Source organism: Pelobates fuscus, chromosome 3 (genome assembly GCF_036172605.1).
Source record: "Pelobates fuscus isolate aPelFus1 chromosome 3, aPelFus1.pri, whole genome shotgun sequence".
Taxonomy (NCBI): Eukaryota; Metazoa; Chordata; class Amphibia; order Anura; family Pelobatidae; genus Pelobates; species Pelobates fuscus.
Window position 1 is genome coordinate 345,385,006 of NC_086319.1, and position 14,298 is coordinate 345,399,303.

Below are 14,298 nucleotides of genomic sequence, written 5' to 3' on the forward strand. Positions count from 1 at the left end.
TTTAAAAGCAAATACCTTTTACATTTCTGGAAAGAGCATTATCTATGTGCTGTTATTTTATTTCAGAATCTTCACAGATTCTGCTTTATAGATGTTTTGACTTTGGCTAGGACAGAATAAGATACCCAAATAAACTTCAAAAGCCAGTAAGCTTTAAATGGAAAATAAATGTGCAGCTTATTTTAATGAAGACACAATAAAGAGCTTAGAGCAAATTGGTACAAAGCTGTTTCATTTTGTTGAACATGATATATTTTTTTTCCTTTTAGATAAAATAAAGGCAGATGTTTGAAATCTGTTCAGGGTATAGCTGAAAGTTGAACTGGTAGGAAATCCATCACCGCTTAAAGGTAAAAAAGCAGATTGTCTGGACAGGAATGGTGTCTATAAGTAGGATCTCCGTTCCAGCACATGTGGGAAATATAACAACCCCCCACCCCACGCAAAAATAAAACATTCACTATATAAAAAAAGGGAACTTGTAAGTATGCCATTATAGCAAACATTTCAGGCTATCACTATAAATTATTTACAATTGTAAAGGTATGCTAAGCAGCAAGACAACTTAATGAACTTGTTTTACTGTTAGGTCATGCCCTGCCATCTCACTGCTTAAAGGGTTACTCAAACCCTTTGAAAGGGGTAACTTTTCAGGGTAAATTGCCCTTGTTGGCACTATGAATAAAGTCCCGCCACTCTGGGTGCAGACTAAGCTGCATAAAAAAAGGTTATATTTCACTGGCATCCAGCACTGGGCAAAGCTTCTGGTGCTGACTGTCTGACATCATATAGGCCTCATAGAGAAGCCTGTGATTGGACCGTTTCACTGGCTCAGAGCGCGTACACTGGGCTGGCAGGTGGAGGGAGGGTTAAAAAAACAAAAACAAAAAAAACACTGAAATGATGGAGGGAGTGAAAGGCTATCTTCCCTTTTCAGGTGCTCTGCCTGTAAGGGAGAAGGTTAACACGATATGTGCGCTGATCACAGATGTAAAATATGCACAGAATTGACATTAGGTAGCCTGTTCCAGTGTAACTAGCCCCCAGCACACAATTAACATTTACTTGGTATGTACAGTAGCACTGGACATACATACTGCTACTACAATTACCAATTCAAATCACCAAAGTCATGGTGGCTGTCGTAACCTTTTAATTTACAGCCAATTCGGAGTTAAACCACTTTGTTTATGCAGCCACAGCCACACCTCTCCCTTCTGGGACTCACACTGCCTACCAATGTACTTCCTGTAAACAGAGATCTAATTTTGAAACCTCCATTATTGCACATTGTTTTTCATTTGGAGTTTTTTTATATCATAGTTACATAGTTACATAGTTACATAGTTAGATAGCTGAAAAGAGACTTGCGTCCATCAAGTTCAGCCTTCCTCACACCTGTTTTTTGCTGTTGATCCAAAAGAAAAGAAAAAAAAAAAAAAAAAAAAAAAAGAAAAAAACCCAGTTTGAAGCACAATTTTGCAACAAGCTAGGACAAAAAATTCCTTCTTGACCCCAGAATGGCAGTCAGATTTATCCTTGAATCAAGCAGTTATTACCCTACATTGAAAGATTATATCCTTGAATATTCTGTCTTTGCAAGTATGCATCTAGTAGCTGTTTGAACATCTGTATGGACTCTGATAAAACCACTTCTTCAGGCAGAGAATTCCACATCCTGATTGTTCTTACAGTAAAAAAACCTTTCCTTTGCCTTAGACGAAATCTTCTTTCTTCCAGTCTAAACGCATGGCCTCGTGTCCTATGTAAAGTCCGGTTTGTGAATAGATTTCCACACAATGGTTTGTATTGGCCCCGAATATATTTGTATAATGTTATCATATCCCCTCTCAGGCGACGTTTTTCTAAACTAAATAGGTTTAAATTTGTTAACCTTTCTTCATAGCTGATATGTTCCATTCCTTTTATTAATTTTGTAGCCCGCCTCTGCACTTTTTCTAGTGCCATGATATCCTTCTTTAGAACAGGTGCCCAAAATTGCACAGCATATTCAATATGTGGTCTTACCAGTGATTTATAGAGAGGCAAAATGATATTCTCGTCCCGAGAATGAATGCCCTTTTTCATGCATGACAATACCTTACTGGCCTTGGCCACTGCTGATTGACATTGCACATTGTTGCATAGTTTGTTGTCTATAACAATTCCCAAGTCCTTTTCGTGTGTTGTTATCCCTAATTCGCTTCCATTAAGGGTATACGTTGCTTGTGTATTCTTTACGCCGAAGTGCATAACTTTGCATTTTTCAACATTAAATTTCATCTGCCATTTGAGTGCCCAGTCCCCCAGTCTATCTAAATCCTTCTGCAGCAAAGTAATATCTTGCTCACATTGTATTATTTTACAAAGTTTTGTGTCATCTGCAAACACTGAAACATGACTTTCAATGCTGTCTTCAAGATCATTTATAAAAATGTTAAATAGAAGGGGTCCCAGAACAGACCCCTGAGGGACACCACTTGCCACCTCTGTCCAGCTTGAAAATTTACCATTAACAACAACTCTTTGTATTCTGTTTTTAAGCCAATGTTCTACCCAAGAACAAGCATTTTCATCGAGACCGATTTCCTTGAGTTTGAACACTAATCTTTTGTGTGGAACTGTATCAAATGCCTTGGCAAAATCCAAATAGATCACATCCACTGCAACACCCTGATCTATACTTCTACTTACTTCTTCGTAGAAAGCAATCAAGTTAGTTTGACACGACCTGTGCTTCATAAAACCGTGCTGATTTTTGCTGATAACCATATTCTTCTCAAGGAATTCTTGAATATTATCCCTTAATAACCTTTCAAATATTTTACCAGCCACAGAAGTTAAGCTCACAGGTCTATAATTTCCAGGCAAGGATTTTGAACCCTTTTTGAATATAGGAACCACATCTGCCTTCCTCCAATCCTCCGGAACACTTCCTGAAAGAAAAGAATCTTGAAAGATTAAAAACAGAGGTTCACTTATTTCTACACTTAGTTCCTTAAGTACACGTGGATGGATACCGTCAGGCCCTGGAGCTTTGTTTATATTAACTTTCTTTAGTTGCTGCAGCACATTGTCTTGAGTTAACCAATTACAATTATTCTGCAAGTTTTTAGTAGCAATCATTTGCACATCTATTGCCATGGGTTCTTCTTTAATATATACGGAGGAGAAATAGTTATTTAGAATTCCTGCCTTTTCTTGGTCTTCATTAACCAACACCCCCGTTTCAGTTTTAAGTGTACCTATACTTTCATTTTTGGGTTTTTTGGAATTTATGTACTTAAAAAATGCTTTGGGGTTGGTTTTGCTCTCTTTAGCTATCATTTTTTCATTTTGAAGTTTAGCTCTGTTAATTTCCTGCTAGAGCCTCGTGTGTGATTAGAGTTCAATTAACAGAGCAGGCGATAAAACTTTAAGTAAACACACTGTGCTGTAAGATCTGATTGAAATCAAAACATATTTTTGCATGCAGGCTGTGTAACTGTCAGGCGAGGTACCAAAGTGATTTAATTGAATTGAGCAGTGAGACTGCAGGGGTATTATACAGTTGCAAGAGTATGTGAACCCTTTGGAATGATATGGATTTCTTCACAAATTGGTCATAAAATGTGATCTGATCATCATCTAAGTCACAACAATAGACAATCACAGTCTGCTTAAACTAATAACACACAAAGAATGAAATGTTGAAAAAGTATGTGAACCCTTGGATTTAATAACTGGTTGAACCTCCTTTTCTTGCAACTGTGTATACACCAATGCTGCTTTATTAAGATAAAGTTTGTTTGTGGTTTCAACCACATAAGAATTCTTTATATATATTTCACAGCAAAGTTTTATTTTAGCAGTGAACAAAAGATACAAAATGGTTCAAGGCTTTTCAGCAGGATCTCGAGGAATATGTTTTCGTTTGTACAGTGCATTCATGTGAAAATGGCTTCAATGCACATAGTGAGTTGTTGCAGTCTTTGCCAATATCACAGACACTATTGACTCATTGAGGAGTTGCCAGTATCTAATGGACACACACAATACTGATGGTAATAGACCATTTTTTTCTTGCACAAAATCTCGAAGGAATTGCCTGATAGTTTTTGTTAACTTTGTTTTCGGAACCAGAGTATACCTAAAGAAAGAGTGTTTTTTTTTTGTTTTTTTTAAAGGCATAAAAAGTTTATATCTTTTTTTTTTTTTTTTTTTTAAACATAATCTGAGATGAGGATCACTGTATCATTGTCTTTTGCTTGCCATCTTAAAACTTAAAACAGAACAGCCAAGCTGCCTCTGGAGCAAAACCTACTGAATGTCTTTTCATTGCTGATAACTGGTATTATGAGCCTTCATACATTTGGAACAGGTTGCCAGCAACATTTATTAATATCTCAACATTAAACAAACTACTTCTTTGAAAGTATGAGGAAGATCAATAGCATGGATCCTGGATTAACAGAGAACATGTCATACATGCTATGGGCCATCAGGCCAATACTAGATGAATCTCCATGCTACGTGGGCTCAAGTTCAGACTAGGTTGTAGACATCTACAGAGCTACAGAGACTGCACACAGATTGTTCACCAGCCAGGGGGGCCATGTATGGTTTTCTACACAAAAGATTAATTTGGTTTCCTTAATGCAAATCAGAGCTTGGATAAATGATTGATGCAACTATGATGGAGGCATCTATGGACGTTGCACAAGGTTTATGGCCATTCATATATTTTTCGAGGTTTTTTTTATTGATGTGTATTGAGTGTTAATGTAATAGCTAAAATGCAATTTCCCAATGCTCTTTCTTGGTTCACCTCTTTAGAGGAACACTATAGTCACACACACCATGTCAGCTCATTGAAGTGATCTGGGTGCAATATCCCTGTCCCTCTTAGTCCTACTTTTGAAAACATTGATGTTTTATAGAAACTGCAAGTTTACATTGCAGCGCTAAGACAACCTCTAGTCATTAGTCTATCAGACAGCCACTAGAGGAGCTTCTGAGAGTTTACCGGACTCTAGGTCGTCTAAATGACGCTGGACGTCCTCTGCATGAAGGCATCCACCGTCAGTGAAATTGACTCAATGCTTTCCTATGGGGAGAGCCTAATGTGTTTGCAGAGCAAGCTGTGCATATGTTTTAGCTCCCCACATCAGGTGACGTTAAAGAAGGTGGCATGCCGACCCAGCGCCAAGGAGATCAGTGCTGGAATCCCGTGAGTAAATAAGGTGTGTTTAAACCTCTATGTTCTACGGGGATGAGGGGGGTGTAGGTGTGAGGGAGGGGGGACTAAAGGGCACTATAGTGTAAGGTATACGGCTTTGTATTACTAACCAGGGCCGGACTGGCCCACCGGGATACCGGGAAATTTCCCGGTGGGCCGCGGCACCTGGGGGCTGCGCTGGGAATGTATGTGCCACCGGGTGGCCAGTCCAATGGCACACACTCTGAGGGGGCCGGCCGGCGGCCGCATTCCACGCTGGAGCCGCCGGACTGGGTGGCAGCCTCGCCAGTCCGGCGGCACTCCTGTCACTAATGCTGGGGGCTGAAGGAGGAGGGACGAGCATGTCTCTCTACCATGCTCAGGGGCGTATTAGCCGCGAGGCAAACAAGGCATTTGCCTTGGGCGGCATTTTCCAGGGGGCGGCAAAAAAAGCCGCCCCCAAATGCCCAGGGCAAATGTCTTGTTAGCCTTGCGGCTAACAGACATGCCGGCGGGCTGCTGGGCGATCGGGCGGCGCGGGCGGGCGGCCGGCGAGGGAGCACTTCCCCTGAGCTGTCTGCTCAGCTCCCTCGCGCGCCTCAGAGTGAGGCTGGGAGCCGGAATATGACATCATATTCCGGCTCCCAGCCTCACTCTGAGGCGCGCGAGGGAGCTGAGCAGACAGCTCAGGGGTAGTGCTCCCTCGCCGGCCGGCCGCCCGATCGCCCAGCAGTCAATGGACCACCAGGGAGGAAGAGACACCCCCCTCCCCAGCATTCCCAAAGGTAAGGAGGCTGGGGGGGGGGGGGGGGGGGTGTTAAATAATAAAAAAAATGTGTTAAAAAAAATGTGTTAAAAAAAAGTGTTACAAATAAATTTAAAAAAAACGTGTTAAAAAAAATGTGTTAAAAATAAAAAAATAAAAAATGTGTTAAAAAAATAAAAAAAGTGTTACATTTTTTTTAAAAAAAATGTGTTACAAATAAATAAAAAAAAAGTGTTAATGTGGGTGGGTGAGTGTGTGTCTGTGTCTGTTAGTGTGTGTGTCTGTGTCTGTTAGTGTGTGTGTGTCTGTTAGTGTGTGTCTATGTCTGTTTGTGTGTGTCAGTGTGTGTGTGTGTCAGTGTTTGTGTCTGTTAGTGTGTGTGTGTTTGTGTCTGTTAGTGTGTGTGTCTATTAGTGTGTGTGTGTGTGTCAGTGTGTGTGTCTGTTAGTGTTTGTGTCTGTTAGTGTGTGTGTGTGTGTGTCTGTTAGTGTGTGTGTGTCTGTTAGTGTGTGTGTGTCTGTTAGTGTTTGTGTCTATTAGTGTGTGTGTCTGTTAGTGTGTGTGTGTCTGTTAGTGTGTGACTGTGTGTGTCTGTTAGTGTGTGTTTGCCTGTGAGTGTGTGTGTATGTCAGTGAGTGTGTGTGTCTGCTAGTTTGTGTCTGCTAGTGAGTGAGTGTGTTTGTCTGTTAGTGTGTGTGAGTGTGTCTGTTAGCGAGTGTGTGTGTGTATTTAGAATGCGGGGCGGGGGGAAAGGTTGGGTGGGGGTGGCGCGGGGGGAGGGGGGGGCACCTGAGTTTTGTCCTGCCTAGGGCAGCACAAAACCAGGATACACCACTGACCATGCTCCCTCGCGGTTCCCACAATTCCCAGCACAGGAACCATGAGGGAGCATGGTAGAGATACATGCTCCCTCCTCCTTCAGTCCTCAGCATTAGGAGTGCCGCCGGACCGGCGAGGCTGCAGCGTGGAACGCGGCCGGCCTCCCTGACTCCTCTCAGGTGGGTGGGGGGATGGGGGGGGGAGAAAGGTAGAGGGTGAATAGATAGACGCAGGGAAAGAGAGACAGTGGGAGAATAGAGAGACAGAGGGGGAGGGAGAGTGCCACAGGGAAAGGAGGGAGAAAGAGACAGAGGGGAGAGAATAGAGAGACAGAGGGGGAGGGAGAGTGCCATGGGGAAAGGAGGGAGAAAGAGACAGAGGGGGGAGAATAGAGAGACAGAGGGGGAGGGAGAGTGCCACAGGGAAAGGAGGGAGAAAGAGACAGAGGGGGAGAATAGAGAGACAGAGGGGGAGGGAGAGTGCCACAGGGAAATGAGGGAGAAAGAGACCGACGGGGAGAATAGAGAGACAGAGGGGGAGGGAGAGTGCCACAGGGAAATGAGGGAGAAAGAGACCGACGGGGAGAATAGAGAGACAGAGGGGGAGGGAGAGACAGAGGGGGAGAATAGAGAGACAGAGGGGGAGGGAGAGTGCCATGGGGAAAGGAGGGAGAAAGAGACAGAGGGGGGAGAATAGAGAGACAGAGGGGGAGGGAGAGTGCCACAGGGAAAGGAGGGAGAAAGAGACAGAGGGGGAGAATAGAGAGACAGAGGGGGAGGGAGAGTGCCACAGGGAAATGAGGGAGAAAGAGACCGACGGGGAGAATAGAGAGACAGAGGGGGAGGGAGAGTGCCACAGGGAAAGGAGGGAGAAAGAGGGGGGAGAATAGAGAGACAGGGGGAGGGAGAGTGCCACAGGGATAGGAGGGAGAAAGAGACAGAGGGGGAGAATAAAGAGACAGAGGGGAAGAGATATGTGGGGGAGAGAGAGAGACACAGAGAAAGGAGGGGGAGAGAGACAGAGGGGAAGAGATATGTGGGGGAGAGAGAGAGACACAGGGAAAGGAGGGGGAGAGAGACAGAGGGGAAGAGATATGTGGGGGAGAGAGAGAGACACAGAGAAAGGAGGGGGAGAGAGACAGAGGGGAAGAGATATGTGGGGGAGAGAGAGAGACACAGGGAAAGGAGGGGGAGAGAGACAGAGGGGAAGAGATGTGGGGGAGAGAGAGACACAGAGAAGGGGGGAGAAAGAGACAGAGGGGAAGAGAGAGACAGAGGGGAAGAGAGAGACAGAGGGGAAGAGAGAGACAGAGGGGAAGAGAGAGAGACACACAAGGGGAGGGGAAGAGAGAGACAGAGGGAGAAAGGAGAGAGACACACAAGGGGAGGGGGAGAAAGGCAGAGGGGGAAGAGAGAGACTGGGAAGGAGAGGGGAGATCCCCCCCCCACGAGTCTCTCTCCTGCCAGCTGGGGGCAGCCGGCTCCTCTGCGTCCTTCTCGCACGAGCACAGAGCGTTGCCGCGGTTACCACTGCAATGCTCCAGCTCTCACAAGAGTGAACTCTAGCCCTGGAGCTATGGGCTAGAGTTCACTCTCACCACTGCGACCACCATGAATTCCTGGTGGTCGCAGTGTTGAGAGTGAACTCTAGCCCCACATACACAGCCCCCCACACACACATTCACAGCCCCCCCATACACACATTTCCCCACACACCCTACGCATTCACACACATACACTGAACCTTTCACACACACTGCACCCCTCACACATTGCACCACTGCTCCTATACCCTTCTACAGCCCCATATCCCAGCAGACCCCAGGTAAGTTGTCAAACTGTTCTTAAACGGTTTGACTACTTACTCTGTGAGGGGGTCCCGGCACTCATTGCACCATAACCACTACACAGAGCAGTAGTGGTTATTGTGCATGGATTTTTTCTTTAAATAATCTACAAGTGCCCCTCCCGGGATCAGGCTCTGGATCCTCCACTGGTATATGACATGTATATTAATGTGTGTATTAGTTATATACATATATACATACATATATATATACACATATATATATATATATATATATATATATATATAAAATTATGCCTTTTATATTTACACATATATTAATGTACATTTATATATGCATAATACACAGAGAAATGTCATTAATATGTACCATATGTAATGAGCAGATATTGGCCCAGTCTTGTTGCTAGGTGCATACTCCAGCACAATAACCTATTTAAAGTGAAGAGCGCACCCACAGGACTTCAAAATAAACAAGATATTTTACAGTTGTGCCCTACATACATTCACCATTTCAGTCCCATTACCAAGCTTTCCTTAATATGGTAGTTGGACTGAAACATTGATTACATGCACGTCTGCTTAAAATAAATCAGCACTTTTGTTTATTTTGAAGCCTATGAGTGTTTTTTTTTTACGTTGGAGTAATCATTTTTAATTTTAAGTTCTCTTTTCTAACTCTGTATCTGCACACTATGCTGGCGCGACGCATTATGGGGCTGGTAAATATTTTTTTCCAGTGCTGCTTTTAATTCCCAGTCCGGCCCTGTTCCTAACACTACAGAATCCCTTTAAGTGTGTACTTCATTTTTTTTTTCTCAAATATATGCCGTGATTCAACTAGTTCATACATTAATGCTAATCTCTCTGTTCCTGACCCGTCTTGTCTTGTTCAACCTTTGTCTGCTACAGGTTCTGGTTTATACTTTGGATATGCTGTGACCTGACCGTGGCAGGTCCCAGTTTGAATATTCATTATTACATTTTAGGAAATATCTGGTTTTATCCCGATCACCCCAAGATCCGGTAATAACTATTTTTTGTCTCTTTTCTATAATTCAGTTTACAGACCGGCTAGGTTTGGTAGATCTGAGATCAGAAGAGTGAGAAGGTGAGCAAGCATGCAGCCAGCTGGCTGGTCTCCATTACTTTCAGTTCTATCTGATGTTGGATTTGAGTTGGATGCACTTGGGTGGTCCTTTGAACATGTGCCTTTTTAACACTTCTATTCATTACTCGAGTAGCGTCACAAATTACGCAACCGTATTATAAAGGGTTTGTCATCCTTTGGGCATCAGACAAGCTCACATTTCGGTTCATTTATATTTTAATTCAACTTATTTGTATTTTATTTCAACTAGAGCACAGGCTTATTTAAATATGCTCTCACACATACCACACTTTACAACAGTCCTCATTAGTATAGGAAACATAACATTGTAGGGGGCTGAGACTCACAAAAGGAGAAAATCCGCACACAAAATACAAAGGAAATTTAGACATAAATGGATAAACAACCTAGCAGGAATTTGACATGTCTTTTATACAATATTAATTGTATAATCTACTAATCAAGTCCATGGAGTCAGCCTGGATCGTCTCCTATATGCTACTGATTTAGAGAAGAAAAGTTTAAAAGCAGTTACTTTATTAGCATTATTTGCCAGAATGAGAATTCTCAGGAATTAACCAGGGAATTAAAAAACAAAACAAAAAAACACTTTTTTTTTTAGTTTAGCTAACTTGATATAAGATGTGAAATTCCCTGGTCACAATTTCTACAATTCTAGTTTAGTGAGTAACTGAATGTTACTTTATAGCAGTGGTTCCCAACCCAGTCCTCGTGGAACCCCTACCAGTCCAGTCTTCAGGGATTACCCAGTTGTATCTAAGGTGTTTATAGAAAGAAAAAAAAAATCACTTTGGACACAACAGAGTGATCCCTAAATCCTGGACTGGTAGGGGTTCCACGAGGACTGGTTTGGGAACCACTGCTTTATAGAATGAGAATTTGATGCACTTTGTATTTAGCTGAGCACACTCACTGAATCAATCCTCTCACTTGTACTGCTAATCACCAATAGGTGGCAGCATTGCCGCTTGTGAGATGCATCAGTTATATTTAGAATTTTAGCAATCTTTCGATTTCAGTGTATTCATTTAACCGTTCCAATGAATCCTCTCCATGCTCATCTCTTAAAAGTGTACTGAGTATTTCCACACCAATTAATTTATTGGTTACATTGCACCTTTGTGTTTTACAGCACCTGACTATATAGGTAATGAGGAGTAAAAGAACAGATATGTATCTTATTTAATGTATAGGCAATGCATCTTCTTAAAGCGTTACTCCAATCACCATGACCACTTCTAGAATCCTGTGATAGGGCGCCGTAACAGCTGCCGTGACATCAGCAGGGGGAATCCAGAGCGCGGCAAGGGATTCCAAATATATTTTAGCTTAACTTTATCACTTATTTTAGTGTTAAGGGTGGGGTGGGCTACAAAATAATGCCCAATAGGGAATTATAAAGAGAAAAATGTACTGTAAGAAAAGGGTTGGAGTAAGACATCCTAGTACAGAGGTTTATCATAGTATCATTTCCTGTATTAGTAATTAATCAGTTAATTAAGGTTTCGTGAAAAGGTCACACGTAGAAGGACTTATTCTCTTAGTATAATACATCTCGATTAGATCATGTTTCACAACGTTGTTTAGAGGAGAATGCAGATCCAGTTAAAATTGTATCAGACAGCAATCAAGCTGCAGTTAATTTTATGATGGCGTTGGGTATGAATGAGAGCAACTGAAATAAAACATAATAAAAAATCTGAAATAAAAATGAATGATTTCTTACATCCTTATACAATGTTCACATAACAAGATTTTCCCCTGAAATTCATGTTCTTGGGACATTTAGAATAGTGCTGCATTTTAATAAAATGTTCATGACTTGTAGCGTTTCTATGGGAAAATGACTACATTTTCTATTATTTATTCATTTTTGGAGGATGTTCGGACACTGCAGAAACGGAGAGAAAGAGGAGAGACATATTACTGGACCTCAGGTTTTCTGGGCTTAACAGGAAAAAAATAGACCCCAGCAAAGAGATGACACTCATAACCAGGGCACTCAGAGTTCAGGAAACCAGAAATTACAAAAGGAGAGAAACCATAGCATCAATAGAAGAATAAACAGGATAAGCGGCGTGAACAGTGAAATCAGAATTAACTTTAAATACGCCAAGTCATGTCTAAAGAAGAAAAGGTCCAGGTTTATATGGCCACATCCAAGTGTAGTCAAGTCACTCCTTATCGATAGATCTTCTTTTATGTAAGTTCGTGGGGACATACACACATTGACTGTAATTTCTCAGAATTGGTCATTCGCTAGAATCTCATTATTTCTGCTTGGTTTATGGTAGCATTGGTTTATATAATAGTGAAGTATAAGACTTGTTCTTAATCCAACATCTTAAGTCTACAGATCTGTCAGCTTCTGGATTTTCTGAAATACTAGATATGACCATTTCAACTTCTGTAGATCACATTCTCCAGGGGCTGAAACAGCATGTGATGTCCTTTGTTCATAATATACAATTCCATTTGTCACTTCAAATTTGTCTTTGGGATCTGCACACTGTTGTTGCTTGAAATGAGACTTCCTGGTGTGCTTCTGTAGTACTTGATATAGAGAACGACAGAAAGGGAACTATCACTCTCCTTCATCAAGATCTCATTGTCATCAGCAGTGTTCTATTATTTATCTTTTTTTGTGATACTTAACCTTTTCATTTTTTTTTCTTTTTTCTGTTTCTACGAATAATTTGGAGGGATGCAGTGAGAGAAATTGCACATAAGAATATTCTGCTGTAGAACGATATTAAGGGGACACTCCTCTGCCCTTATAAAACATTTTTTTACATAAAATATTAAATGAAAAAAAAAAATTCTCCCACCTGTCCATCAATTCTTCAGCATAGACTCTATGTTGAGGAATCCATTGATAAAGGACAGCAGAAGAGACTTTCTACAGACAGTAATTCTGCTCTCCACCCTAGCACCCACAGTGCATGTGCTGTGGTTGCCATGGTAACTCCCTAGCCAACGCAAGCATGCTGTTAAAGAAGCCAGCATTGGTGTTATGGAGGAGTGTCCTCAAGCAGGCAAATCAGTGAAGAGAGCAGGAGGAGTGAGGGCGGACCAGAGGTGGATCAAAGAAGAGCAATCATCTGTAATGAGATCTCTGCAGGGGAGCCAAGGATGAGGTAAGTGGTGGCAGGTTCCCTTTAATTATGCATTTTTTAATTGGAGTTGTATCTAAAAATAGCTAGCTTTTCAGAGAACGCTGAGAGTCAGGTCAGGGGAGAGCTGGAAGCCTTAGGCCTGGGGGGCAAATCCAGTCAAGTGGCCCATTGCACCAAGAGGAGAGTAAAAACAACTTTCCCATGTGATTGAAAGGAGGGGGGGGGGGGATGTCACCTAAAAAAATAAACACAACACATAAATCATGCCTCTGAAGTTTCGTTACTCAATTCTCTGCCATTTAGGAGTTAAAGGGACACTCCAGACCCGTAAAGCACTTTAGCTTGCATTTTGCATTTTGTAAAAAGTGCAATTTCAATAGAAATTGACACTTTTAAATTATACTGGTTACACCCCTTGGCTTTCAATCAGACAACCGATTCTATTAATTCCTGGATTGCTTAGCTCGGTGGAGCTAAACTCAAGGGTAAGTTCAGAGCACTTGCCTTGCAAAGACTTCTCATTGAGGTGCATTGAGAAGTCTGTGATTGGACAGTCACAGAAAGTCTGGGTGGGGTTGGAAAGGGAGGGATTAAAAGGCAGAACTGCAACTTTTGCAAGATGTTTTTAGATACTACTCAATAAAAAAAAACATAATTAATGCATGCAAGTTTTCACTTGGGGTATATCTAATAAACAGTGATTTTTATTTATTTTGTATTTGGGCAGTGGAGTGTCCCTTGAATAACTTTTGTTTCTGTTTATATGTCCCCCGTCACACCTACCCTGGCTGTGACTGACACAGCCTGCATGAAAACAAAATGGTTTCATTTTCAATCATCTTTACCTTATTTTAAAAGTTTTTATGTCCTGCTCTGTAAACTAAGCATTACTTAAATACAGGAGGCTCCTGCAGGGTCTAGCAAACTATCAGCATCAGCTGAGCAGGAGATGAGAAACTCTAAGTTAAACACAATTTGCAATAAAGGAAGTATAAACATTAGATGACTCTTAGAAGTGTTTAGGAAGGCTGTGTAAGTCGCATATAGGAAGGTGTGACTCGGGCTGCATAACCAAAGCGATTAAACTCCTAAATGGCAGAGAATTGAGCAGTGAGACTGCACGGGCATGATTTATACCCAAAAACTGCTTCATTAAGCTAAAGTTGTTTTGGTGACTATAATGTCCCTTTAAATAAAATCCTAAGGAGCTGATGTTTGGCAAAGTTCATGTAGTCTAAACAGTTTTTAATCAGTACATGGTATGTACAAGTTTTGGAAACAATAATGTAAACTCTTAACAATATTTTAAATATTCTAGTCTTATTAATGCATATTAACAAATTGCTTTCAGAGCAGCTTCAGTCCATCCTGGAATAAAGCTGCAATGCACACCAAAAAATGTTAATGTGTGTGGTGGGATACTTCCCTATTATTCTTAGTAGCAATGCACCTCATTTTATAT